The sequence below is a fragment of the Panthera pardus genome, unplaced genomic scaffold (assembly GCF_024362965.1).
Source record: "Panthera pardus isolate Hobbes unplaced genomic scaffold, ASM2436296v1 HiC_scaffold_6, whole genome shotgun sequence".
Taxonomy (NCBI): Eukaryota; Metazoa; Chordata; class Mammalia; order Carnivora; family Felidae; genus Panthera; species Panthera pardus.
This window is the reverse complement of record NW_026526991.1, coordinates 115325802-115353318: the sequence shown is the minus strand read 5'-3', so window position 1 is coordinate 115353318 and position 27517 is coordinate 115325802. Positions and strand designations below refer to the sequence as shown.

At 41.0% G+C, this 27517-nt stretch overlaps 1 protein-coding gene and 1 pseudogene across 5 annotated transcripts in view; one reads left to right on the top strand and one right to left on the bottom strand.

The window, feature by feature from the left end:
• MPP7 (MAGUK p55 scaffold protein 7) overlaps positions 1-27517 on the bottom strand; it is a 287780-nt gene that overhangs the window by 222087 nt on the left and 38176 nt on the right. The gene's annotated exons all lie outside the window — the stretch shown is intronic.
• LOC128775011 (endogenous retrovirus group PABLB member 1 Env polyprotein-like) lies at positions 26379-27272 on the top strand (annotated as a pseudogene).

Here is a 27517-nt window from a genome sequence, read left to right as displayed (position 1 = left end):
ACGCCATAATCGCTTTGCAATTTGGCAAGAAAAATAAATAAATAAAAGGCAGCATAATGATTAGGAAGGAAGAAGGAAAATTATCTCGGTTCACAGATGACATTATGTGATCTTATATGCAGAAACCCCAAAAGATTCCACACACAGACACAAATTATTAGTACTAAACAAATTCAGCAAAGTTGCAGGATACAAAAATCAACACACACACACACACACACACACACACACACACACACAAATCAACTGACTTTTCAAACACAAACCACAAGCAACCCAAAAAGAAAATTAAGAAAATAATCACATTCATAATAGCATCAAAAAGAATGAGATACTCAGGAATAAATTCAACCAGAAAGGTTGAAAGACCTGTAAGATTGAAAAACTGCTGAAAGAAATTAAAGAAGATGCAAATAAACAGAAAGACATCTGTGTTCACTGACTGGAAAACTTAAAAGTGTTAAAATGTCCATCTACCTGAACAATCTACACATCCATTACAATCCTTACCAAAAAAAATCCTAATGACATTTTTGCAGAAATAGAAAAACTACCCTCAAATTCACATGGGATCTCAGAGAACTCTGAAAACCCAAACAATACTGAGAAAGAAGAAAAATTTCAAGGCCTCACAATTCCTGATTTCAAAACATATTACAAAGCTACAGTAAACAAAACAGTGTGGTACTGACATAAAGACAGACATACAGACCAATGAAACAGAATAGAGAACCCAGAAAAAAACTCTCAGGCATGTAGTCAAATGATCTTCAACCAAGGTGCCAGGACTATTCAACAGGGAAAGGACAATCTCTTCAACAAGTGTTGGCAAAACTGAATATCCACATGCAAAAAAATTATGTTGGACGCTTACCATACATCATATATAAAGCTAACGCAAAATAAAAACCTAAACATAAGACCTAAAATGAGAAAACTCTTAAAAACAAAACAGGGGAAAACCTTCATGACATTGAATCTGGTAATGATGTCTTGGATATGACACCAAAAGCACATGCAAGAAAGGTAAAAATAATGAATGGAACTATAGAAAACTTAAAAAACTTCTCAGAACCAAAGTAAACAACAGAGTGAAGAGACAACCTACAGAATAGAAAAAAATACTTGCAAATCATATATCTGACAAGGGATTAACATCCAAAATATATTAAAAGCGCCTAAAACTCAAAAAAATAAATACATGAGCAAAGTACTTGAACAGACATTTCTTCAACAAGCACATGAAAAGATGTTCAACATCATTAATTAAAGAGAGTGCAAATCAAAATCACAAAGAGATAACACTTCACACCCATTTACTAAAAAAAAAAAAAAAACACACCTAGAAGATAACAACTATTGGGAATAATGTAGAGAAACTGAAACCCTGCACACTGTTGGTGGGAATTTATAATGGTGCAGCCACTATGGAAAACAGTATGAAAGGTCCTCACAAAACTTACAATGGAATTACCACATGACCCAGCACAACCCCTTCTGTTTATATACCCAAAAGAATCGAAAGGAGGATCTCAAAGAGACATTTGCAAATCCATGTTCATTGCAGTGTTAACAACAGGCAAGAGGTTAAAGCAAATCAAATCCTCATCAAGAGATGAACAAAATGTGGCATACACACACACACACACACACACACACACACACACACACACACGAGTATTATTTACCTTAAAGAAGAAGGAAACCCTGTCACGTGCTACAATGTGAGTGAAACTTGAGGACGTTGTATTAAGTGAAATAAGCCAGCCAGGAAAAGAAAACTACTGTGCAATGGCACTTATATGAGGTATCTAAAGTAGCCAAACTCCTAGAAACAGAAAATAGAATGGTGGTTGGTAGGGGATAGGAGAAATGGAGAGTTGTTTCATGTGTACAGAGCTTCAGTTTTGCCATATAAAAAGGTTCTGGAGATCTGTTACACAACAATGTCAAAATACTTACTACTCCTGAACTGTACCCTTAAGAACAGTTAATAGGGTGAATTTTAGGTATGCACTTTGCCACAACTAAAAAAAAAAAAAAAAAAAAGTGCAACACTTGAAGACAGGCTAAGGAAGAAATGAAATCACTGCAAACTAATAGTAGCCAGAACAGTTGCCCAATGATCCAAAGACTATTATCAGAGATGGAAAAGCTTAATTCTACCAACAAGCAAATGGACGGAAGCAACATTGGCAAATACAAGCCAGCCTTCATAGCGGAGCCCGCACGGCAGTCTTGGAACTCAAGGCTGAAGCACACAAATCACTGTTGTAGTTAAACTCACAAACACTTTGTCAGACAGGAGGTACTAATACCAGAGGATCAGACTATAAATTGGGGCACAATAAACGGTTTTAAACATCCCTACCAATTATAAATGACAACCCAATTGCTATACCAAAGTAGATAATGTAGTAAACTTAATGACACTCGTTTATTTTTGGAATTTTTTCTGTGATTAGACAGTGGTGCCTACCCCACAATATTTCTGTGACTTCTCCCCTTCCAGGCACATGGGAAGAGAAGTGTGTTTCCCCATGCCCTCGAAGTTGAGGTCTTAGGACTTGCCTTAACTAATAAAAAGAAAGCATCAGGTCGGTCACTCCCAGGAAGACACAACACTTAGGAGCCATGGCGAGATTCTTGTATCTCCTCTTTCCCAAGCTGTCCAATGTTCAACAGAATGGCACCTCCATCAGCTCAAGTACTGACAGAGAATGCCATGGAGCTGAGTGCCCCACCAACGTGTAAGGGACAGACAGCACGAGCAAGAAATGAACAGCTGTTGCTGTTGTTTGTCGCTAAAGCACAGCCTAACTCCTCCTGACATGTTGGTCATTTGCAAAAATCAATATATAATTTTTAAATGATATAAGTCATCCAGTCTAAGTACTTACATTATTTGCTAGGTACTAATTAATACTGTGTGGCTTAAAAATAGTTCCCAAAAATATAGTCTGCTAAAAACCTCTGCAATGAACCCGGATATTTACAAATGTGATTTCATGTGTTTACTAACTTGACAACAGAAATCATGCAAATTGTCTAGTTTTGTTAGTTTCTCGGGCCCTAAAGTATAGCTATAAAAAATAAGCTTTCCAAAAGTCAATTCTTACTTGTAAAATATTTATGATATCAATGTTGTTTTAAGTCTTGTGTTTTTTGTGTTTTTTTTGAGGGAGAGACAGAGACAGTGTAAGCAGTGGAGGGGCAGAGAGAGAGAGGGAGGGAGAGAATCCCAAGCAGGAGATTCTGTCAGCACAGAACCCTGGGCGGGGGGGGGGGGGGGGGGGGGGGGGGGGCTTGATTTCACGAACTAGGAGATCATGACCTGAGCTGAAATCAAGAGTTGGATGCTTAACCAACAGAACCACCCATGTGCCTCTAAACGTTAATCATTATTTTCTAATTAGGGACAGCACTAAAGAGAGAAACTAAATGTGATACATAGCGGTTGTTCATGCACATTTACATATGTATTTTTTAAAGCTATCACAGATCATGAAAGAAAATATGCAATCCAAAAGCAATATTCACGTATAATACAAACAACTTTATATTGTCCATGGTGGCCTGTCCCTACACTCTTAAAGGAAATCCTCATTTTCTTGCATAGGAGTTTATGTTCATAACATACTCATTTACTTTAACAGTTTCCAAAACTGAAAACAAATGGGAGTCAGTCCCTTAGAGCAGAATTCAAAACCCGATTCTTATGTTATACAGAAAAATAGTGAATGCTGTATTAACAAAAAGAGAATCTGTTCTGCATTGGCCGTTCACGTGTTACACGACAGAGAATCTCATGCTTGGAGCCTGTTATACCCAAGGGTAGCTTTGAGAGTATTTCATTGTTCATATACCTTTTAATGCTATTTTCTTCAACTCCATCAATATTTAGACTTCCTTAATATTAGTTCCTGGGATCTACTTTGTAAATCTCCAATTCGCATATCACAGCTCTGAAAAGGATTATTTTCATTTCCAGAGCGAAACAAATGAATGGAAAAGGGAAAAAAGTTACCATTTCCAAAGTTTCGTGGGAAGATGGAACAAAAATTAAGTTGCCAAGAAAAGTAACATGCCAGTCATTGTTCAAAACCATGGGAAACGTGGACACAAGAGAACCTTTCAAGAGCTTTTGAGCCTTTGAGGGGACTCAGACACACTTACACCAACACGCTCTGGAAAGATACAACATGATAAGGAGAAAACTCACTTTGCAGTTTATCTACGTGAAGAAATCTTAGGATTGGAAGGGTCTGACTGAGGAGACAGTGTGTGCAGGGACAGAAAAAAAAAATACCACATGGAAGCCAGCTGTCAGTCACCTCCTATGTACACATTCTTTTTTTTTTTTTTTTTTTAATGTTTATTTTTGAGAGGGAGGAAGAAGGGGGGGCGGGGCACAGAGGATTCAATGCAGCTCTGCACCGACAGCACAAAGCCCAGTGTGGGGCTCAAACTCATGAACCATGAGATCATGAGCTGAGCTGAAATCAAAGTTGGACGCTTGATTGACTGAGCCACCCCGGCGCCCCTCCTATTCACACATTCTTGAGACAGACACACAGGAAACGGCAAATGGCGCACTGTGCACATCAGCATCGCTCAAGTGGTTCAAGTCTCACAGGTCTTTCCCCAAATGGCATCTTAGCGGAGTCCCTTCCTAAAGTCTCCACCCCCCCCCACTCCCCCCACCACTTAATGTTTCTTCTTAGTGCTTATCACACCCTGTGATGTAGATTTCATTTATCTTGTCTATCGTTCAGTCTTTCCTACTCTGACGTAAGCAACAAGAGGGCAGGGACTTCTATCTGTTGCTCACTATTGCCTGCCGTTAATAGCTGGCTCCACAAACATTCATTGAAGGAATGAGCGTCTGGCCTCTCTACCAATTATAGCTACGATAATATCATACAAGGTGTTCTGTGTGCCTTATCCCCTTCCCAGTCGTCCCGCCCAAAGGAGGAAGACTTCCTAATCTCACTGATCATAACGTAAAACACTTACTAGACCAAAGGTGTAGCAGGCAAATTCCCCTACTAATTAAAGATACTTAAGGACTGGCCCCTATGTCCAGTGCCCTTTGGCATTTCCGGCTTCCTCCTCTCCCCACCGCCACCTATGCTGGCGCCAGTCAGCTTGCCTCCTTTTCACTCTCTGCATCACACGGGGGTTGAATCACACCCGTGCTCGATGCACACCTGTCTCACACAAACATCCACCGATCTGGGCCTTCACACGGTTCAAGGGCCCAGCCCTTCTTCCTCCTTGTGGGAGAAGGCTGGTCAGCCCCTCTATAATCACCTTTTTTTTTCCCTTTCCATGGAGAAGCTTGGCATGGACCATTGCCTCAGCCAAGAACAATGCCCACTGTCTACTATTGTATTTGAATTTTTTTTTTCTGATTAAAAAGTATTCTAAGTTTAAGTTTCCATTTAAAACGGAATAGCATGGACCATTTTTCCATCTCCTGAAAGTCTCAAAAAGAGAAGAGGAAAAATACTACAGAAACCACAAATTAGTCATGGCAAACCAAGCCTCTGTGCCTGTGTGGCACCTCTTACTAGATATAACAGAACACATTATCTTTAACCCCTAAATCCTAAACTCTCCTGATTTTATCCCCTAAACATCTCTCCCCTGATGTCCTTATTTTGGAGAGATGCTTAAATATTTGGGGATACAGAGTAATGAGATCTGCAACTTACTCTAAAATACTTCCATAGAAAGATAGGGCGGGGCGGGGGGGGGGTCGGTGGAGAGGGTGAGGGAGATAGGAAGTGCAATGTGACACAATGTTACTAATTGTTGGCTCTAAGCTTTTTGCAAAAAAACAAAAAAACAAAAAAACCTTCCAAGTCCTATCCTAGAACTGGTCAGTCCCCACGTCAACCCCTCCCCTCCCGTACACTGCTGTCTGCATCATCTTTCTATGGCACCTAAATGATCACATTATTATTCGAAACAGAACTATCTGAAGACTCAAGGGCACTTTTTATGATACAGTTTAAATTCCCTAAAAGGATACGTGCCCCCTGTCTTTAACAGTTTCCTTCATTGCAAAAGGCACAGCAACACCCTCTCAAGTTTCCTATAAAGTTACCCACGGATCCCTGAACACGCCATGTTATTTCATGCCTCTGTGTAACTTGCTCACTCTAGTTCCTCCACTTGCTTCAAAATATGGGTTAAATTGTACATAACTGCATGTTTGTCATCATGTGGCCTACTGTTGAGCAGCGTCAGCACAAAGGAGCATCATGAGGGACAAGACAGTCTACAGTACACATTTGTATCTGCTCTTATTCAAACTTGTAGATTATCGTTCAGCAATTCCTTTCGACATCAGCAGAGGGCGCCATCATTTCACTTTTAACAAGGAAAATTAAGGTCCTGCTAACAAAAGCACCTTGCATGACTTCATATGCAGCGTTAAAGCTCCAAAAAATATATTTTCCTAACAAAGAGGGAATTTGAAAATGAACACGTCCAGTGTCAATGTGAACAAATGGAGCTGTTTTGTTTCCAAAAGAAACGTCACTGAACCAACAATTTAAGTTGCAGGAATTTATCCTAAGAAATAATCACAGAAGTATGCAGTAATCTAAAAATACAATGAGAAAAGGTTCGAGTTGTTAATGACACTGTCTTCACTGCAGTTATGGCTTCATTCACAATATCAACGTGGAATGGACTGCAAGGCATTGACCGATATTTTGACTTCAATCTATCCACACCAACGCAAGGACCCTCTACTCCCCACCACACCACCTCTTTATTCAAACTTTTAAGATGTTTTATTTTTGGCCTTCTGGTCTATACTTTCCTAAGCTAGTTCCTAGCCCACCTTTAGTTTTGGTTCTGCAGTTCCAGAAAGGTATTGATGACTGACAGTGACTACGTTTTAGACAGGACCGTAGATATCAGATCTTCTGGTACTTTCAAAATTCATCTGCACCTTTTGTGAGTTAACGTGTATATTGCTTATAGTTGTCATAATTTATCAAAATCCTATAATCTACACAGTATTTTATCAGGCTACAATAGGGTATATACCAAACTATAAACATACTTTGATTGGATTACCTTAAAATCAATTTCTACTTCTAAAATTCCAAATCTATCCATCTAGGTTTTATTCTGTGGTTTCACTCATTACCTTTGGGGACTCAAGTACACAAGGGCACGTCTTACTCAAGAGTATTCTGAAGCAGGCATCTCCCTGTATAAACTGTAATCATTGTTACAGTTCAGCCTCATCTGGAAGGATGGAGGTTGGGAATGAAAAAGAATGGAACCACCAGGGTACCCAGGAAGTTTATTAAGCTTTCTGGAAGAAGATGTTAAGCATCAGTTATTACTCAAGCCTGGGTCATCATACCAGGAAGCTGGCATCAGTTCTCATGCATACAGTCTCTCCGTTAGGGTCCTCCACTTTTCCAGACAACTTGCTACTAGTCAGTCATTGCTCTCTTCAACAGGTAATAGGTAAAAAAAAAAAAAAAAAAAAAAAAAAAAAAAAAAGCAAGAACTGTGTCTGTATGTGAAAAGCATCAGCAGGCAACCAGGTAAGACTGTCTTCCAAGTTGGTAAAACCATCTCTTATGGGTGAAAACTCAAGTGACACTTAGGACTATCTGAAATCTGAGCAGGCAGATGACATTACAAAGTCAATAATCTCTTGATCAGAAAAGTGACCGTTCCTGACATACCTGTCCAGCAGAAACCCACACACACCTGACAGCTACAAGTGTATACTGATTCCTAAAAAGAGTCTCTTATTTGCATGTCTTTAAAGGTTAGACTAATTTTTATTATGTCTAGCAAAAGGAAAAAAAAAAAAAAAAAACTAAGCTGAGAGGGAGAGATGTACTAAAACGCCGAGGAGAGTGGTCAGCTACAAATGGCGTAAGCGTTGCCGGAAAAAAGCTCATGTGGTTAGCCAGGTAAACGTAAAAAAGAAAAAGGGCCTATAAAAGACAAGGACTCCTACTTCTCTGCAGCCTAAGAAATTGGGCCAGACTAGAAGACTGGATTGATCAGAAAGAGGAAAACAAATAAATTCGTGCTACCACTATCTCAACATTAAGGAAACCTGTAAACATCATGTAGAAAATGGGTTTGCTAATTATTTCTCCTGACTACTGGGACAGGCCTCTCTCAAGACTTTCAATGAAAAATTCTTCCTCCTTAATCTCTGCAACAGTTACACAAAGTGAACCAAGCAATGTGTCCACTTGATAGCTCCACACATCCTTTCCTAATTATTAAAAAGATACTCTTGCAAGGTCTATGTGAATTATCTTCAGTGCATTCTAATCTCTTTGGATTAAGACAATGACAAGGTCTTAAGAAGATTCTTTTTACTCTCCCCTAAACCAACCTAAGAACATTTCTAAAACCATTAATCTCACCAACTAGCCAAGATTTCAAAGAGAAAAATCACAGCTGTCCAAGTTTCTTAGCAAGATTTTCTTAGCAAGAAAAATTTGCTAAGCTTGTCTTGTGGTTCAAGGGTTGTTTCTTTGCCCTAATCTGTGAAGAGTAATTTGCTATGGAGAGGAAAGAGTCAAGGAAAGGATTTGATAAAAGGTTACCATTTGGAAAGCAGTGACATTATTGTAACAAATGTTTAGATGAGCGAGGGATTACCTAAAACCATTGGGCTTCTGCTCCTAAATACTAATTTTGCAAGGCTATGACAAATATGACTAAATAAATTGGGACTGCATCTTCCTGAGTTAATAATTTGATCCTACTTTTTTGAAACTCAAGGATCCCTAGATTCGCTATACCTTATGTAGTAAATAAAAAGACTAGAGATCATATTTAAAACCTACCAGACAGAATTAACCTTAGTAGCAATAAGTAGTACATAGATAGTCATAAAAGAGATTTACCCTGAAATGAAAACTTGGGCAGATTATATTAACTGAGTAATTGTGCTGCCTACACTCTAAGTAGTTCTTACAGCTGCAAGCATAGGAATGGCTGAGAGAAAAAACAAGGTAAGACCTGCTATCTTACTCATCGCTAGTTCACCGCTGGCTGTAAATCAAGGCAGCCTGCCCAAACACACAAACAACTTAATGACGACCTAAGGGAGAGCTGTTGAATTAATACAATCAGGAAACCCGCACAGAATTAAGGGAGAAACTGTTGAGGCCTCCCATGGAATTGCTATGTTGTATGGATCTGAAAATGATTAGAGAATGGGGGCATGAAGGGGGGGGGGGGGGGGGGAGGGTCCCAGCAGGAATCTGGGAATCAAATATGATACCTGAATTTGTTGTAAAATCACAACTAGAAATAACTGAATTTTCAGCATTCCCCACCCCCCATTATTCCCTAAATTTACACAGTCGTTCTAATACAGTCAACAGGTACTTTGGGGAGTAATACAGAAAAGGGATAGAAATGCATTTTTTTTAATGTTCATTTATTTTTGAGAGAGAGTGAGAGTCGGGGAGGGGCAGAGAGAGAGAGAGGAGGAGACAGAATCCGTAGCAGGCTCCAGGCTCTGAGCCCTTAGCACAGAGCCCGACAAGAGGCTCAAACCCACGAATCATGAGATCATGACCTGAGAGGAAGTCGGATGTTTAACCAACTGAGTCACCCAGGCGCCCCTAGGAATTTATTCTTTAAGTCTATAAATTTATTATTGAAATACTTTCCTAGTCAATTCTATGAATTAACACAATTCTAATCACAGAGCTCAAGGGATCAGAGTATCCTGATCCAGAAAAATACAGGAGCACTCTCATATTTGTGGGTTAAGTAACTAGGAATATTTCTAATCGTTGGTAGCTATATCCAAAAAAAGTCTGTGGAGAAGCACTGGGAGAAGGAGAGGAGAGGGATGGTAAATGTCACATTTAAGTTCAAGTATGTTACTTCTTTTAAGACTCTATATAAACTATATAGCCTATTGTATATAAACTATTCTATATCAACTATTCTTTGGACTTCAAGGAAGACCCTGAAAATGCTATCTGTACACAGTTGATTTTCTTGCTATGACTATCAGAAGCACACCTAACTAAAGGTCAGCTTAGCACACGAGGACCGTGAAAAGGGAGATTCTGGAATTCGGGACAATTGGGGAGAGCACGTGTAGACAAGGAAGAGGGAGGGCAGTGGTGGCTCACATGACAGGAAGGGGGAAGTGAGGGACTGAAGAGGAATCAGGGGCATGTATAATTCCTTCCAGATGACGACTGCAGGTGCTGTAGCTAAACCATCAGGATTACTGTCTTCCAGGCTATTTCTGCCAATTCCATATACCCTAACGCCTCCCAGGTTTGAAGTTAGCTTAAAAGGAAAAGCGTATTAATTCTAAGGATTCTAATAACAGGCAAATACACCAGAGAAATATTCTTCAGCCTGGATTCTACTCCTAGGACTTTTCACTATATACATAATTTACATGTGTCTGAAAACACAGATGTACATGAAAACTTAGTAATCATCATTGGCGACCAAAAAAAAAAAAAAAAAAAGGTAATGATCTAAAATGTTCTTAAATCAGGCAATGGTTTAAAAACTGGGGGTGCCTGGGTGGCTCAGTCGGTTAAGCATCCAACTTCTGCTCAGGTCATGATCTCATGGTTCATGAGTTCGAGCTCCGTTGTAGGGCTCTGTGCTGACAGCCTGGAGCCTGCTTCGGATTCTGTGTCTCCCTCTCTCTCTGCCCCTGCCCCACTCACATTCTGTGTGTGTGTGTCTCTCTCTCAAAAACAAACATTTAAAAAAATTTTTTTAAATGAATGAAAAGTGGAATAGGGAGGAGAGTTGGAATACAAAATGGAGCTAAATTTTCAGACTGTTTTTTGTACTTTTTAAAATTTCACAAGTCCTTCATTCAAGTCTTACTTACCTAATTAAAAACAAAGAATTATGCATGTTAGGCAATTATTTTTTAAATCAAACAACAATCATGACCCATGATTTCATTACAGGTCTCAAAGCCTATTTAAACTATCATTGTACTTAACACATTTATATAAGCATCTGTGTGTCTTTCCCCTCCATTAAACTATAAATTCCTTAAGAACAAAGATAAATAAATTACCTTCCACATTCCATGCACAGCAATGCTCATTAAGCATATACTGAGTGAACAACTAAATAAAAGTACATCTGACCTAAGGCTACATGTGTAACGACATAGGCACTTGGCTGAAGTCACAATTGTAAGTTCTCTGAGCTATGTCACCCTGACCAACGGAAAGGATAAAAATAGTTCTCAGAAACTGTATACTTTCATAAAGTTCCATAATCCCTTAGAAGATTCTAGGTTTCCTAGATCGAATTTATCCTTCACTAAGACTACCCACAGTAGATTAAAAATCAAATGACTCATCTGGAGAGTTAATTCCACTATGTAAAAGAAGCCAACACAGATCAGTGATACATGTCATGGCACAAATTGTGAGTATTATTATTTATCTGGTGCCTGGAAGGGAAATCAAGGCTTGGGTGATATAAATCAATTCTATTTCCCTTATATTCTATAATGATGATCAGGAAACAAAAATATTAGGGAATACTTAGCTAAATAAAGAATTTGTATGAAACTCCCAAAGAAAATCTTCTTAGATTTTTTTCATGAGAAATAGAAGCTTGTTTCTATGAATATAACTTTTTGTACATCAGGTTCTATACTTATACTGACCACATACTGACCAAGACACGGGATTTCTTCTAAATTCCTCATGGACCCCCATCAACAATAAACGTTATTCATACAATGTAATTAAACATTTTAAATCATTTTTATAATCATTCAACAATTTTAATAGGATTTCATATTTCCTATTTTTTCATAAATAAATGCACTTTGTGAGAATGCAAATAGACTTCAAATTCAAACTTTTCATATCAGGTTTTTTAAATTGACAGTAAGAGTCAGTGGTTTTCAAGAGGTAAGGGGGAGGAAGGCATAAATTAGCAGAAAACAGAATTTTTAGGGCAGTGACACTATTCCCTAGAATACCAAAATAGTGAATCCGTGTCATTATACATTTGTCCAAACCCACAGAGTGTGCAACACCAAGGGTGAACCCTAATATAAACTAGACTCTGGGGGCACCTGGGTAGCTCGGTCGGTTAAGCATCCGGCTTCAGCTCAGGTCATGATCTTGCGGTTTGTGGGTTCAAGCCCCGCGTCGGGCTCTGTGCTGACGGCTCAGGGCCTGGAGCCTGCTTCGGATTCTGTGTCTCCCTCTCTCCCTGCCCCTCGCCCACTCAACTCACTCTCTCTCTCTCTCTCTCTTTCTCTCTCTCTCTCTCTCTCTCTCTCAAAAATAAATAAACATAAAAAAAAACTGTAGACTCTGGGTGATAATCAAGTGACAGTGTGGGTTCATCAGTGTAACAAATGTAGCACTCTGGTGGAATATATTAAAAATAAAGGAGATTACGCATGTGTGGGGCAGAGTGTGTGGGGCAATCTCTGTACCTTTCACTCAAGTTTACTGTAAACCTAAAACTGCCCTGAAAAATAGTTTATTTTTAAAATTTTTTAAATATTTTTTCTTCAAACAAGAATAAATGCTTTTTTAGTCATTCACCCTTTTGTAGTCAATGTTTACTGAACATCATTAGTGAAGACTTTTAATCTAACTTTTCCTAAATTTAATTTTTACTTGGAATTACCAGTAAACATAATACATAATCTCTGCAGTTCTTGAAATTTTCTGTTAAGTTAAGATGTCCCATCTTTAACTTAATAATAACCATCTTCCCACAAATCTACAGAGAATCAGTCACACGCCAAAAAAAAAAAAAAAAAAAAAAAAAAAAAAAAAAAAAAAAAAAAGAATTCTTTTTATATGCAAATTCTTGACAAAACCTTACTTTTGGTGTATTAACACTTAAGGTATGAAATAGCAGAGATTGGTATAGTAATCCCATATTCATTAAGAATTTTTTTAAACTCATTGGTATGTTGGTAGTTGTGTGTAAATTACGTTCTTCCAAGAGTCTTTAAAGATTCCCTAGCATACTATAAGTAAATCTTAACCCCTGTTGATTCATCTTGAAATGAAACGTTTTGATTTCATAACCTTCTGGATAAATGTTGTCTCTATGTAATCTTGTCATCAACAGGGCTACTAAAAATATTATTCAGATGTAAAACATTTTAAATTTTCCTCACTAGTTCCTAACACTGTGTTCAAAGTTTCCTGGCAGAGTGGCAAATTAAGCAATTCTGAATTCTAGAATGTATTTGGGCTTTAAGTAAGGAATTGTGTGGCCTTGTAACTAGCTAGCCTCATAAGAGTTCTGAATTCACAATTTTGTTCTCATCTTTAACTCTCACTTTAACCTAAAGTGAGAACATGCAGGGGAGGGGCAGACAGAGAGGGAGAGAGAATTCCAAGCAGGCTCCACACTGTCAGCACAGAGGCCAACATGGGGCTCGATCCCACGAACCGTGGGATCACTGAGCTGAAACCAAGAGTCGGATGCTTAATGGCACCTCAGGAGTCCTGCTTATTTTGCCCTACCAGACCTTTAAACCATTACAAATCTATAACCAAACACGAACATTTTTGTTTTAAAGTACCAGAATAATCTGCCAGCTACTCTGCTTCATGTAATAACATTCCATGCAAATGAGGCTTTCAGGTTAAGAAAGAATTATCAAGGTACACAAGTCCAAATGTGAGCTCATCTTTTATTTTATTACCTAATGAATGCCAAACTCTGAATTTTAGGCCTCTATGTTTATCTTGTTAATTTATTACTTTCAGGCTTTAATTCAAAACTGTTTCATTATGATAGGAGAAGTATCTCAAACTTGAATCATTTAAAATGGGAAGAATTTAACGGGACGTTGGTATGTACAGTTTCAGAATATCAATTTTTTTTTCCAAAGTATTTTCAGGTTACTTTCATTCTAAGAATGTTTAAAATATTAAGTACAATGGGAAAAGATAAAATGTTAGTTTCCATTTAATTTAAAAAAATCTCAAAAAGTAGTACATTATAAAATTACATTCACGGGGCGCCTGGGTGGCTCGGTCGGTTAAGCGTCCGACTTCGGCTCAGGTCATGATCTCACGATCCGTGGGTTCGAGCCCCGCGTCGGGCTCTGTGCTAACAGCTCAGAGCCTGGAGCCTGTTTCAGATTCTGTGTCTCCCTCTCTCTGTGACCCTCCCCCGTTCATGCTCTGTCTCTCTCTGTGTCAAAAATAAATAAACGTTAAAAAAAAAAAATTTTTTTTAAATTACATTCACATGTAATCAAAACTTTGGGAAAATTACTTTTATAAAGCTCTGAGGTTATTGGTCCCTTGAAATTTTACCAGGCCCCTTAATGAAAGAAATTCAGTTATTTGTTTTTAGAAATAAACACTTTTATTTCTTAGAAAAAAAAAAAAAAAAGTGTCATAAATCTCATCAAAATCAGTCCGTGGCTCTTGAGTTCAGAAGTCAAGGACAGTAACTGTAGCGGCTATGGAAATCAACAAAATCAATTTATAGTCTACTTAACACTACCTAGTACTGGAGGAAAGAGGAGGAGAAAAAGAACAACTAGGAAAAAAAAAAAAGCCTTCCAAAGTGGGGCTTGAATGGCCAAGATCTAGAAGAAAAGGAAAACACCTAAAGATGTACCCAACATTCCACACTGCTTCCCCCTGAGCACATTCCCAACTCATAAGCAGCAGAGATGCAAGGCTGAGGAGGGAAGCCAGCTGTCACATAGTAGAGGCATTAAAGACAGCCTCTGGCAGTCTCCAGGGCAGACAAAACCTGGAGTTCAGGACAAGTCAGGCGCCGAGGACCCGAGAGGTCAAGACTCCAGAGAAAAGAAAAACACCAAAAAGTGCATCCAGCACCCTGAGCTACTTTTCTGCTTCAAGTATTCACTGATTCATAAGCAAACAAATGCATGGGGTAAAGAAGCTGAACAGAATGCAGCTAAGAGACTGAGAAGCTGAGCAGAGACAGTCTGTCCCATCAGACAGGAAAGACAAAAATTGGAGGTAGGGGCCTAACAAGGCAGATGTGCACAACTGAATCCCACCAGCTTTCAGTTTGGACCCCTAAAGGACTGCAGCCCCTTGAGACCTCTAAAGAACTTCCCCTGGGTGGTAAGGGAAAGCTGGAAATACACGAGGCCTCACAAAGGGGTTCCCACCCTCAATCAGCTCAACCTCTGAGTGGATTAAGGTGATTCCCCCTATTCTAACTGCCTGTCAGACGCTAAAGGAAATTCTATCATCAGAACCTCTTCAATTTTCCATAATAACCAATATTTAATCAAAAATTACTAGACATACCAAGAGACAGAACCAATGGAAAAAGATAATCGAAAGAAATTCGGAGGTAATCCAGATACTGGAATCATCAGATACGGACATAATTAACCACAGTTTCTACTGAAGAAAATTTAAACCGTGATGGACAATTTCGCCAGCACCAACAAAGTTCCCAAGCGAATGAAATGCACAACCGGAGTAGACAACTACTGAACTTTCTAGTTCATCAAACCTAGATTCAAATCCAAGCTCTACCACCGACCAGCTTTCTTTTCACCCTAAACAGGGAGAATTTTCACAGTAACACTATGAGGAAGAACTAAGTGTCTTGCATAGTGTCTAACATAATAGTCAGTAAACATTAAGTCATGTATGATGGTCAAGAATAGTTATATCAGGATTACCTTGTCCCAGGACTAAGTAATTCCCTGCACACTCCCCCTTCATATAGCAGAGTAATACACTGCTATCAACTCGGTACAGAAGTATCTTTCATGTGAAAAAAAATTACGCCTATTTTTGTTTTGTCTTGAATCACCAATATTGTATTCTGGAACTACCAATACTTTCCTGAGAAAGTATTTTGTAAACAGTAAACAAAAAAAAAAAAGAAAAAAGTTTATTAACTCCTACTCTGACTCGTTCCCCCAAAAAAGATCGGAGGTACCTTACCGACATATAAACAAGAAACCAGGACTTCAGTTTGTCCCCAGGGCATTGTTTTTCTTTTCCAATGAGAAAAGGACAGATTACGATGGAAGATGGGTACAAAAGTCTCTAGGCAAGACATTACAGTCACGAGACACAGCAAATACCTAAAACCATAACACTTCTGTAGATCTTGGCAATAGTATTTATGCAAGCATTATTTTGCTTGACCCCCAACCCCTTTGATCCTTCCTGTATCAGACCCAAACAACAAGAGGAGGAAGGAAGACCCAGGACTAGAACTCAGTGTTCCTTCCACACTAGCATGCGCGTGCGGTCTTTCCGGCAAAGCCAAGCTGACACCACCAAGATGACAGAAAAGTGAAACAAATTTAAAAAATGGTTTTCAGCTATTACTACACCAAAGGTTCTGCAGTTTGTCTACATGTACAACTATTTGGTAAGTTTTCGTGTTACTTAGGACAGACTAAATACGTGCTTTTACTCCTGTTTGGTTTACCGAATAACAACTCAATGCATCCAAAGACCCACTTACTGAGCAACTACCAGGCCCGACACTGGAGGCACAGGTAAAAATGACAGTATCCCTGTCGTGAGGAACAATCTGGGGACTGGGCGAGAGAGCTCCACGTGAAAAGGAAGAGTGGGACAAGAGGCTGTGGAGACACGAAGTTATCACTACACTAAGCAGCTATGAAAGGGAAATTAAAGAGAGCAAGTGGAAGTCCGAACAGAACTTCTACTCAGATCCAACGTCTTGGGGCTCCCCACCTGTGGCATCCCACCCTCCTTCCCAGTTTATTATTACTCTTTAAAATACAGCAACTCTGGGGCGCCTGGGTGGCTCAGTCGGTTGAGCGTCCGACTTCGGCTCAGGTCATGATCTCGCAGTCCGTGAGTTCAAGCCCCGCGTCGGGCTCTGTGCTGACAGCTTGGAGCCTGGAGCCTGGAGCCTGGAGCCTGGAGCCTGTTTCAGATTCTGTGTCTCCTTCTCTCTCTGACCCTCCCCCATTCATGCTCGGTCTCTCTCTGTCCCAAAAATAAATAAACTTAAAAAAAATTAAAAATAAAATAAAATAAAATAAAATAAAATAAAATAAAATAAAATACAGCAACTCAAGATTAAACAGAAACAGCTATGTATCGGTAATTTAAATCAGTAGTTTCCAAACTTGGGTCACTTATACCACCACCATTTACATTACATAAAAAACTATTCTTTCACTTAAACATTAAAAAAAAAAAACAAACAACGTTATTTTTGAGAGAGAAAGGGCACACGTGCACACATGAGCAGGGGAGGGGTGAGTCAGCCCGATGCGGGGTTCAAACCCACGAACCATGAGATCACGACCTGAGCTAAAGTCGGACGCTCAACCGACTGAGCCACCCAGGCGCCCCTCAGTTAACATTTTGCTTAAATCAAGTTTTGTTTTGTTTTTAACTGAAATGCCCACTTTGGATCCTCCTGAAACAATGAGTTTGATGAGCTAGTTAAGCTTTCTAATATACATGAAAATAAAGGCATAGTGTTTAAAATAAAAATTGTTTTTATGAATAATGCTAAAATAACCCTGCATGTTCACATTTAGGAAACATTGGTATTTTTTTTTAACTCTATTAGCAACTATTTGTAAATTCTTTATTTGTAAGTAAATATTTACAGTGTTATTTTGTGACTACATCAGCGTCAGTTCCTTTTTCTACTTGTGAATTAATATATGCTTTATTACCTAAAAAGTACACAGTTATTTCTGGTGGAAATCCATTCTACTCCAGTCACCCTAGCTCTCCATAATAAGGATGCTCTCTACATCTAATTATTAGTTAATAATCTTAAAGAGTTATACAAATCTTCCTCATGCCTACAGACAATTGCAGATGGTTTTTCCCTTCAATCACCTGCCAAGATAAAGAAATCAAAACATGAAAAAATACCAGATACCACATTTAAACTATGTTCTCACCAAATAGTATCTTCCTTCTGATGCACTTAAAATGAAAAGGAATACACTGTTTTCATTACATGATACGTACAGGATATGTACATGATACATCTGAACTCAGTGTTGAGGTTCATTTTATGCCCAATTCCTGTGAGAGAATTTAAATATTTGCAATTACCATTGCCAAAGCAATTACACTGTAAGATTATTTTTTAATTAGCCTTGTTCCTTACCAAAGCAAATTAATTTTAAGCCAATTCAGCAGACCACAAAGTCAAGATGAATACTCAATTCAATTATCTTTAATCTTTCAACTAAGAAACATTGTTCTTATCTCCTTTAACTCACTACTTCCCAATCCAGAACAGAGCATTTCAGCAGTCAGAAAGACGCATGCTCAGTAGCAAAGCAGATCTTACACAGAGGGGAGAAAACAACAATCAACACTTCCCTTACTTGCAGTGAGTGTGGCTACACTGGGCCATGATTTACAGAAGACTCTGCAAATCACTTAGTAGGGCTGCAACTCCGTGGTGTTTATCACAAAGGTGGCTTTGCACTCCACTGGCCAGTACTCTTTATGGTGGAATATGTCAAAGGCCAGATCCAGAAGGAGTCACTATCTATACTTCCCCAAGAACTCAAGTAAGGCAAATCACCATCCCTCCCATTATATCCTGGAAATGGTCATCCTTGCATAAAAGTAATCGGATTGGGTCCAAGATGGAGTCGCTCATGCTAAGCCGCATATCAGCAAACCAAAACTTAACTATGTCTCTGTGCCCGGCTCTCCCAGAAAAGGGAGGCCTAGGTCAACCAGTCCACACAAGATACCTGACCTGGATTCCAAGACTTCCCTTAGCTCTAAAGCAGGAAAGTAGCCCCGCTTTCACCTATCAGAAAATGCCCAGTATAACTCCCTTGTTCCTGCTCACTTTGGTCTACAAAAATCTCTTGCCTTGTATAGCTCCTCAGAGCTCCTTGGTCTCTGCCCGATTCATGAATCACTGAATAAGGGGCGCCTGGATGGCTCAGTCAGGCATTCCGCTTCGGATCAGGTCATGATCTCAGGTCTGTGGGTTTGAGCCCCACGTCGGGCTCTGTGCTGACAGCTCAGAGCCTGGAGCCTGCTTCGGATTCTGTCTCTCCCTCTCTCTGCCCCTCTCCCACCTGCACTCTGTGTGTGTGTCTCTCTCTCAAAAATAAACAAACATGAATCACTGAGTAAAAAGCCAATAAGACCCTTAACATTTACTCAGTTGGATTTTACTCCTTAAGGCTAGGACCATCAGTGAAAAGCCACAGTGCCTGTTCACGGTCAACAACACCTCCCTTCTTTCTCTCCCCTCCGAATCTCTCTCTCCTCAGTAGCACAGGTTCCTCCCTCAGGGAACCCTTGAGTATAGAGAGAGTGGCCATCGGAAACACCCCAACAACAATTATGTGGAATACCCTCCAACTTGTTAAGTGATGCTATCTGGTCAGGTGATACACTAATAAATAAGCTTACTCTGTCCTGAGAGAGATTATTAGTCTTACTCCGTATCTCTCCCTTTGTAATTTTTGACTCTATCAGTAAATCAGGGGGCAACTACCATTATAGCTCAGAAGTCGGCACCGTGCACTGAGCGAGGGACCACTGTCACGGGGCCTAAATTGAGTGCCCTAAAAACCGTCATCTGTGTTGTAGGTTACTATTTCAGTTTCATAAGTAATACTCTCCTTTCAGAAGCCACAGACATTTTGAAATCACAGGAGAACTCCGGACCCTTCTGTCCTCAGAAACATTCACGTGACACACAAAAAAGCTGTGTTTATTCTAGGCAGGCCACGGAGCCTGAAGACTCTGAAATCTACCCAGATCAAGAATTCTTGCTCCAGTGGCTTGAGAAGGCTAACACAAGGCCACAACGTCACATTTGGAAAGAAATGCCACGAGTCTGCAATCACATGCAAATCAGGAGCAATTATACAATACCATCAAGAAAAACTAAACCTGTTAGTGGCAGCAGCTTGAGGATTTTAGACATTAGGGATGTGATCTGATGGGGCAGAGGAGGAAAGTCACAGGCTACACACACTAGGTTTGCGTAGTCCTCCAAGTATATCGAGAAAACGGCAATTGTTCTTATCAAATATTGGGGGAGGGGAGGTATTATGAAAGAGCCAAAGGCCCAAAAGTGCCCCTCCTATCCTGTCACCACTGTCAGCTGGATCTGTGGCTAGAGTCACATTTTTCTATCAGGGTTTTTATTGGGATGAAGAATGAGTTTGGCTCATGAGACATTTAGAGGCGATCTTTAAATCGGCACTGAAGCATTCCCCTCCTTAGGGTCTGGCTGTGAAGCAAGACCCGGCACCCAGAAGAGAAGGGGAGGGTGTGGAGCTGGCCCATAAGCCACAGACGGAAAAGGATGGGAGGGGAAGGGTGGAGATGCCAAGTCTAGCCCGGTGAAGGTGACAAGTATAGCCCAGCTCAGCAGCAGACTGAGAAGCTTCAGCCAAAGCAGTGACAAAGGTTTTCTCACTGACCAAACTCAGGGCCTCCTGAATTCTTTCTCAACTGGGCCCGACTTCTGGACCTCCACAGTCCTCTGTGCATTTTCCGATTTTAGCAAGAATCCTTATAGATCAGTTTAACCAGACCCTCTTCCACCCCCCAGGGTCTAACTGGGGTCCTCATCCTCCAACGACCCCCGGGTAAGGTCTGACCACCGTGGCCTACCTTCAGCAAGAATCCTGTCAGGTCGGCTGAGCCAGACTCGCTCCCTCACCCCCTCACCCCTGATGCTTCCTGTTAGTAATTTCCCATCCGGGGACCTCCACCCGGCTCCTTGGCTATAAACTGCCACGGGCTCACATTCATTCAGAGTGGAGTCCAACCTCTGTCTCACTACAAGACCCCACTGCTGTGGTCCCCACAACCATCACAATGGCCTCCCTTAAATGAAGTCTCCCTTACTTTCAACAAGTCTCAAGAATATTTAACTGTTTGAATCGTATTTTTTCTAAAGAAAAACAGGAGCAAGGAAAACATCTGACAAATATGGGAAACTTAGGCATGTTTCAAGCAATGGTAGTAAGTTTTCAAAAGAGGGTATGTGGCAATGCTGAGGGACAGAAGCAGGAAAATGTTTACGTTTCGCCCAGAAAGCTTTCTAGCCTCTAGCCTTCATGGTTCTGAGAAGGATGAAAATATGTGCTGGTTGCTACGTTCTTAAAGGGCCTCATGACTGCCTGTATATCTCACTGACTGTTAATATCAAGCTGAATGATAAGCACCACAGAAATCTTGCAAAAGTAGTTTCATGAGTAGACATTCAAAGAAGACATTTACGATCTAATATTCCTTGCATGTCTCCTCCCCCTTGCACACGAAGCATACAGAAAAATTATAGCCCTTTGTGCCCACAGGCCCTGTCCCCATGTTACTCAAATAAACTTACTAAATTGTACCATACAATGTCTCAAAAGTTCTTTCTTATGCTCCAGATCTGGCTCAAATGAAAAAACAAGTAAGACGATACTCACAGGATCCATCCAAGTTTATAGGTGGATTTCACCAAGTGTCTCTAACATTTGACTTAACCTGGCAGGGTATCTACATTATTCTAATGCATTGTTGTACCCCAGCAGGAAAAAGGTCCAAATTTGGGCTGGGGCACAAGAATTTGTAGATGAGCTGGCAACTAGGGACAGAAATCATTAACCAGTAGGAAGAGACGCTGTTCCCAAGGCTGAGCCCCACTGAACTACCAAGAGGAGACACCTGCCAGGGAAAGAAGAGACCACATGGTCACCTGTTTAGTGGAGGGAATGAACCTCAGTTTTGATAAAATTAAGGAAGTAACCTAGGCAAATGATGAAAGTCCTGCCTCATTTCAGGGCCATTTAGTAGAAGCAATTCATAAATACACAAATGTAGGCCCAACCACACCAGAAGGGATGGCTGTCCTAAATATTCATTTTATGAACCAGTCGGCACCAGACATTTGCCACAAACTGGCAAAGTCAGCCCCAGGCCCTCAAACACCAACCCAGAGGCTGCTGGAAGTGGCCACTGGAGTCTTTAACAGAGATACGGCTCTAAGACAGGAGAACCGAAGGCTAAAACACAGGGCAGAACACAGGCTCAAATATTGGGGGCCGCTAGCTTGGGTCCCCCACACCACCAGGCTATTCAGGGGCAAGAGAAGCAGCCAGCATGAGACAGAAATTCACATAAGACCACTTGCTATAGGTGTGGACACTGGAGTAAAGAATATCCGAATGAACGCTCTCTGCCAGGGCCGTGTCCCACTTACAAGGCACAGGGACACTGGAAAAGGGACTCCCCTCATCTCCAGAGAGTAAGACAGAAACTCATTTTCCAGCCCAAGAGCGACAACCTGAGGAGATGACATGATGGGGCCCCGAGGCTGGTCCGGCTCCTGCGAACATCAAGATGCCCGAGCCCCAGGTCACCCTGGCCGTGGGAGGGAAGTTCGTTGTTTTCTTATTGTTACAGGAGCTACTTACTCTGTCCTGATTCAGCACGCCAGCCAGACTCGTCTTTCTAAACCTAAAATTACTGGACTAGAAGGGGAATATCAAACTCGCTGGCTTACGTGGACAGTCCTACTGCAGGGATTTAGAGCAAGTCCCCATTTGTTTGGCAATGCACTCGGTAGACAACTTAGGGACCTTACGTTACCTCAGGGAACAACAGTACAATGTGCCGATGATATTGCAATATGTACCCCACGAAAGACATCTCGGATCATAATTCTACCATTGTCCTTCTTGGAGAGAAGATACTGAGCATCATCTAAAAAGGCTCAAATTTCTAAACAGAAGGTACCGTACTTAGAATATGAATCAGAGGCGTCTGGGTGGCTCAGTCAGGTAAGCGTCTGACTTCAGCTCAGGTCATGATCTCGCTGTTTGTGAGTTCGAGCCCCGCGTCGGGCTCTGTCCTGACAGCTCAGAGCCTGGAGCCTGCTTCAGATTCTGTGTCTCCTCCTCTCTCTGCCCCTCCCATGCTCGTGCTCTGTCTCTCAATAATAAATAAACATTAAAAAAAAATTTTTTTTTTAGTAAAAAGAATATGAAATCAACTGCTGGCATTGTTCTCTGTCAATCGAGAGAAAAAGAGCTATAACAGAATTGGGACCTCCTGCCACAAAAAAAAAAAAAAAAAAAAACAACTCTGAACCTTTTCTGGAATGGCTGGATTTTGCTTTCTATGGATAGCAGGGTTTGGAGTCTTAGTCAAACCTTGGTATGAGGCCACTAAAGGGCCAGATTAAGAGCCTTTAAAATGGAACAAGAAACAACAGGAGGCCTTTCAACAACTAAAACCTAAACTCTCCTAGGTTCTGGTCCTACCAAACTTAGAAAAGTCATTTACCCTATTCACTGCCGAAAAACAGGGCCAAGCCCTAGGAGCACAACCCAAAAACTAAGGCATGAATGGAGACCCGCAGGAAGCAGGACATTTTCCAAAGTCGTTGACAACACGGCCTGAGGACGGCCAGCACGCCTCTGAGCAGTCGCAGCTCCTACGCGACGAGAAGCATCTAAATGTTCAATAGGACAGCCCCTGCCAGTGAGGACTCCTCATGGGGTTCAAGGAATTTTAGAAACTAAAGGCCATCCATCAGTGAATGACAGGGGGCGGACTCACTAAATTGTCAGGCTATACTTTTAGACTCCCCCGATAGTGTTCTCAAAACCTGTCAAACCGTAAACCCAGCGTCTCTCATGCCCGGACCAAACCAGGCTACTGTTGTGTCTGAACATGACAGGAAAGAGATAACAGGATCGGTCTCTTCCAGCCGTCTGGATCTAAAGGGTCAAGCCACAGATAATGCCGCGGAAGGCTGATTTACAGATAGTAGTAGTTTTACACAAGGAAGACAGAAAGGCTGGCTCTGTGATTATTAGTTTAACTTCAACTACTGAGGCCAACCCATTACCGACCAGTACTTGAGCTCAAGAGGCAGAACGGATAGGTCTCACTTGAGCTCTTCAGTTAGCTAAAGGCCTAAGAATTAATACATACACAAATTCAAAATATGCCTCCATGCCTGCAGGCATATAGTGCCATCTGGAAGGAAAGGGGATTTTTTTTTTAAGTTTATTTATTTTGAGAGAGAGTGCAAGCTTCAGTGGCAGAGGGGTAGAGAAATGGGGAGAGGGAGAATCCCAAGCAGGCTACACACTGTCAGCACAGAGCCCAATACGGGGCTCGAACTCACGAACCGTGAGGTCAAGACCTGAGCCGAAATCAAGAATCGGACGCTTAATCGACTGAACCAAGGAAAGGGGATTATTAACTAGTCATAATTCCTTTAAATATGGACCCGAAACTGTAACTCTATTAGCAGCAGTTAATCTCCCTAAAGAAACTGCTGTAATATATCTTAAAGGACATCAAAAGGGAGAACATTTAGGATCCAAAGGAAGCAATTTCACCATCTGTGCAGCCAAACTGGCAGCTGGAACGGAACTAGTTATAGGAGTCTTCTGTCGCTCTCTAATCCCTTAAGCACTGTCGTTCCCACTTACACTCTAGGGGACACCTGAGCACTTGGGAAAGGACACACTAAAATGGCCTAGGGTATAAAAATGATAAAGGAAAAATCTCTGCCCCTAAGGAAAATCAGTGGAAATTCGCAAGAGGCCTGCACAAGGCTACTCATATGGGAAGAGAAGCTTTATGGAATTTCACCAAACTGGTATTTGATGGAAAAGGATTAGGAGCATCTTTATTTTTTTTTATTTTTTTTTTAACGTTTTTATTTATTTTTGAGACAGAGAGAGACAGAGCATGAGCAGAGGAGGGGCAGAGAGAGAGGGAGACACAGAATCTGAAGCAGGCTCCAGGCTCTGAGCTGTCAGCACACAGCCCGATGCGGGGCTCGAACTCACAGACCGCGAGATCATGACCTGAGCCGAAGTCGGACGCTCAACCGACTGAGCCACCCAGGCGCCCCTAAGAGCATCTTTAAAAAGGCATGTAGGGGCACCCAGGTGGCTCTGTTGGCCAAACCTTCCAACTCCTGATTTGGCTCAGGTCATGATCTCACAGCTTCAGGACTTTGAGCCCCACATTGGGCTCTGCGCTGACAGAGTGGATCCTGCTTGGGATTCTCTCTCCCTCTCTCTCTGCCCCTCCCTCCCTCATGCTCACTTTCTAGATAGATAGATAGATAGATAGATAGATAGATAGATAGATAGATAGATAAGGGCAGGTAAATCTTGTGCAATATGTGCCCCGATAAATCCAGAAGGTACCTTATGACCACTCTCTCTTTTAACACCTGTCCAAAGACATGGGACATCTCCTGGGAAAGACTGGAAAATAGGTTTCACACAAATGCCACCTTGTAAAGGATATAAATATTTACTAGTCTAGACAGATACCTTTACTGGATGGGTGGAAGCTTTCCCACGTAAGACAGAAAAGGCTACTGAAGTAACAAAGACTTTATTAAGGGAAAATCATCCCCCGGTTTAGACTCCCTCAACCTCTTCAAAGTGAAAATGGCTCATCCTTTACAGCCCAAATAACTCAACAGGTAGCCTAAGCCCTTAAAATTAAGTATTTTTCACATACAGCCTGGCACCCTTAATCATCCAGCGAAGTTGAAAAGGCTAATCATAATTTTAAAAGACACCTCACTAAGATGAGCCTAGAAACACAAGAAAACTGAATAACTCTTTTACCTGTAGGTCTCTTAAGAATAAGAACCACCCCATGGGAAAGTTGAGGGTTAAACCTTTTTGAATTAATATATGGTAGACCCTTCCTTACCATTGACTTATCCTTGGACTCAGATTATAATAATCTGTTACACTCTTTTTTTTTTTATGTTTATTTTTGAGAGAGAGAGAGAGAGAGAGAGAGAGAGAGAGAGAGAGAGAGAGAGAAGGCGCAGGGGAGGGGCAGAAAGAGAAGGAGACAGAGGATCCAAAGCAGGCTCCGTGCTGTCAGCACCCAGAGCCAGAAACAGGGCTCGAACTCATGAACCATGAGATCATGACCTGAGCTTAACCGACTGAGCCACCCAGGTGCCCCTGATACACTTTTCATTTGAGTCTGGATTAACCCATAAAACTCTTAATGAAGCTGCTAATAAAGTACAGCCAAAATTGGACCCTAATGAAATTCAAAATTCTTTGTTAAGTACACCCTACGGAACTAGTCTATTTAAAGGACAGGAATTGGTTCTCCTGCATTGTTTGCCTTCCTAAGTGGAAAGGACCTTACAGGGTCATAGCAAGCACTCCCACTGCTGCAAATCAGAAGGCCACTTGACATGGACTCATGTTTCTAGAATTTAACTCATACCCCCTTCAACACAGGATGACAATGAACTGACTTGATGAGCCCTCATATTCCTATGAACCATTGGAAGACCTCAAATTCCCCTTCAAACAGCAAGATAGGAAAAAATGAAGGTCTTTTTTTCTTTCACTTGCTCTCTACACATGATACCTAAATGGTAACTCTTTTCTACAATAGGCACAACATTATGCTGAGCTACAAAACCAATCTTTGTGCTGAATATGTGTGACTTGCCATCCGTATCAAGCACTTCAGGCCTCCCTTGGTGGGTTTCTCCATGACCAAGTGCAGACTGGCATTATTTACATCAATACATAGCCAATAGGATACATCACCCCAACACCAGCACATATAGGGATATTTCTATTACTAAAAAGGATGTTTCATGCTGGCCTATAGACAATGCCACATGGGACTCTCCAGGCCATAAGAAGCCTTTCTCTTATCCTCAAACCATCAACATTGTAACTGAATATGCCAACCCACAGATAGGCTCACAACAATGAATTCCCCAACTACATAGTCCTTCCTATTGATATACCTAGAAAGGATTATAACAAATATCAGATGGATATATGTGGCTTACTCCCACAATAGGACAAATAAACCAAAAGGCCCTTTAATGCTGGGAACAGAAAAACCATACCCTTGATTCATGGCCCAACAGTACTCACCAAATAGGATGGCTCCCCCCAAGAAGCCTTTGTACCATTTTTTTTTTTTTTTACAGGCCATCAATCAATTCTTTTGCTACTGACTGGACAAGGCGACCAGGCATGAGATGGCCAGCACCTAATGGGACACAATGGTGACATGGGCCAAATTTGTGGCCATGGCTTCCACCAGGCTGGACTGGAAGATGTGCTACATTATGGCTGGATGCAGGGCTGTAGCACTAAGACTATCAAAAGTTCAGCTAATCTTCCATAGCTAAGACAATGAAAGACAAGATCCGTGTCCCATGGGTATGACCATCTGACATTTATTTTTCTTCCATCAGTAGATTTAGAAGATGTCATATTGATGAGGAAACATAAGGCAAGCTGACACCCCACAAACCCCCTCCCCCCAACCAGGTGGGATATGTGTGACATTCCTCAGGCACTACTGGCTGCCCAAGAACAAAGGAAAGGGAAAAACCAACAGTTAACTGATTGAGATCACAGTCCTACAGGACAAATCCCTACAGGACGAGTCAATCAGTTTACAAATGTCTTAGTAAACTACAAGAAAAAGGCAATCTTATCAATAGCCTAACCTCCAGAAACCCAGAGACTCCATTTCCTAGAGTC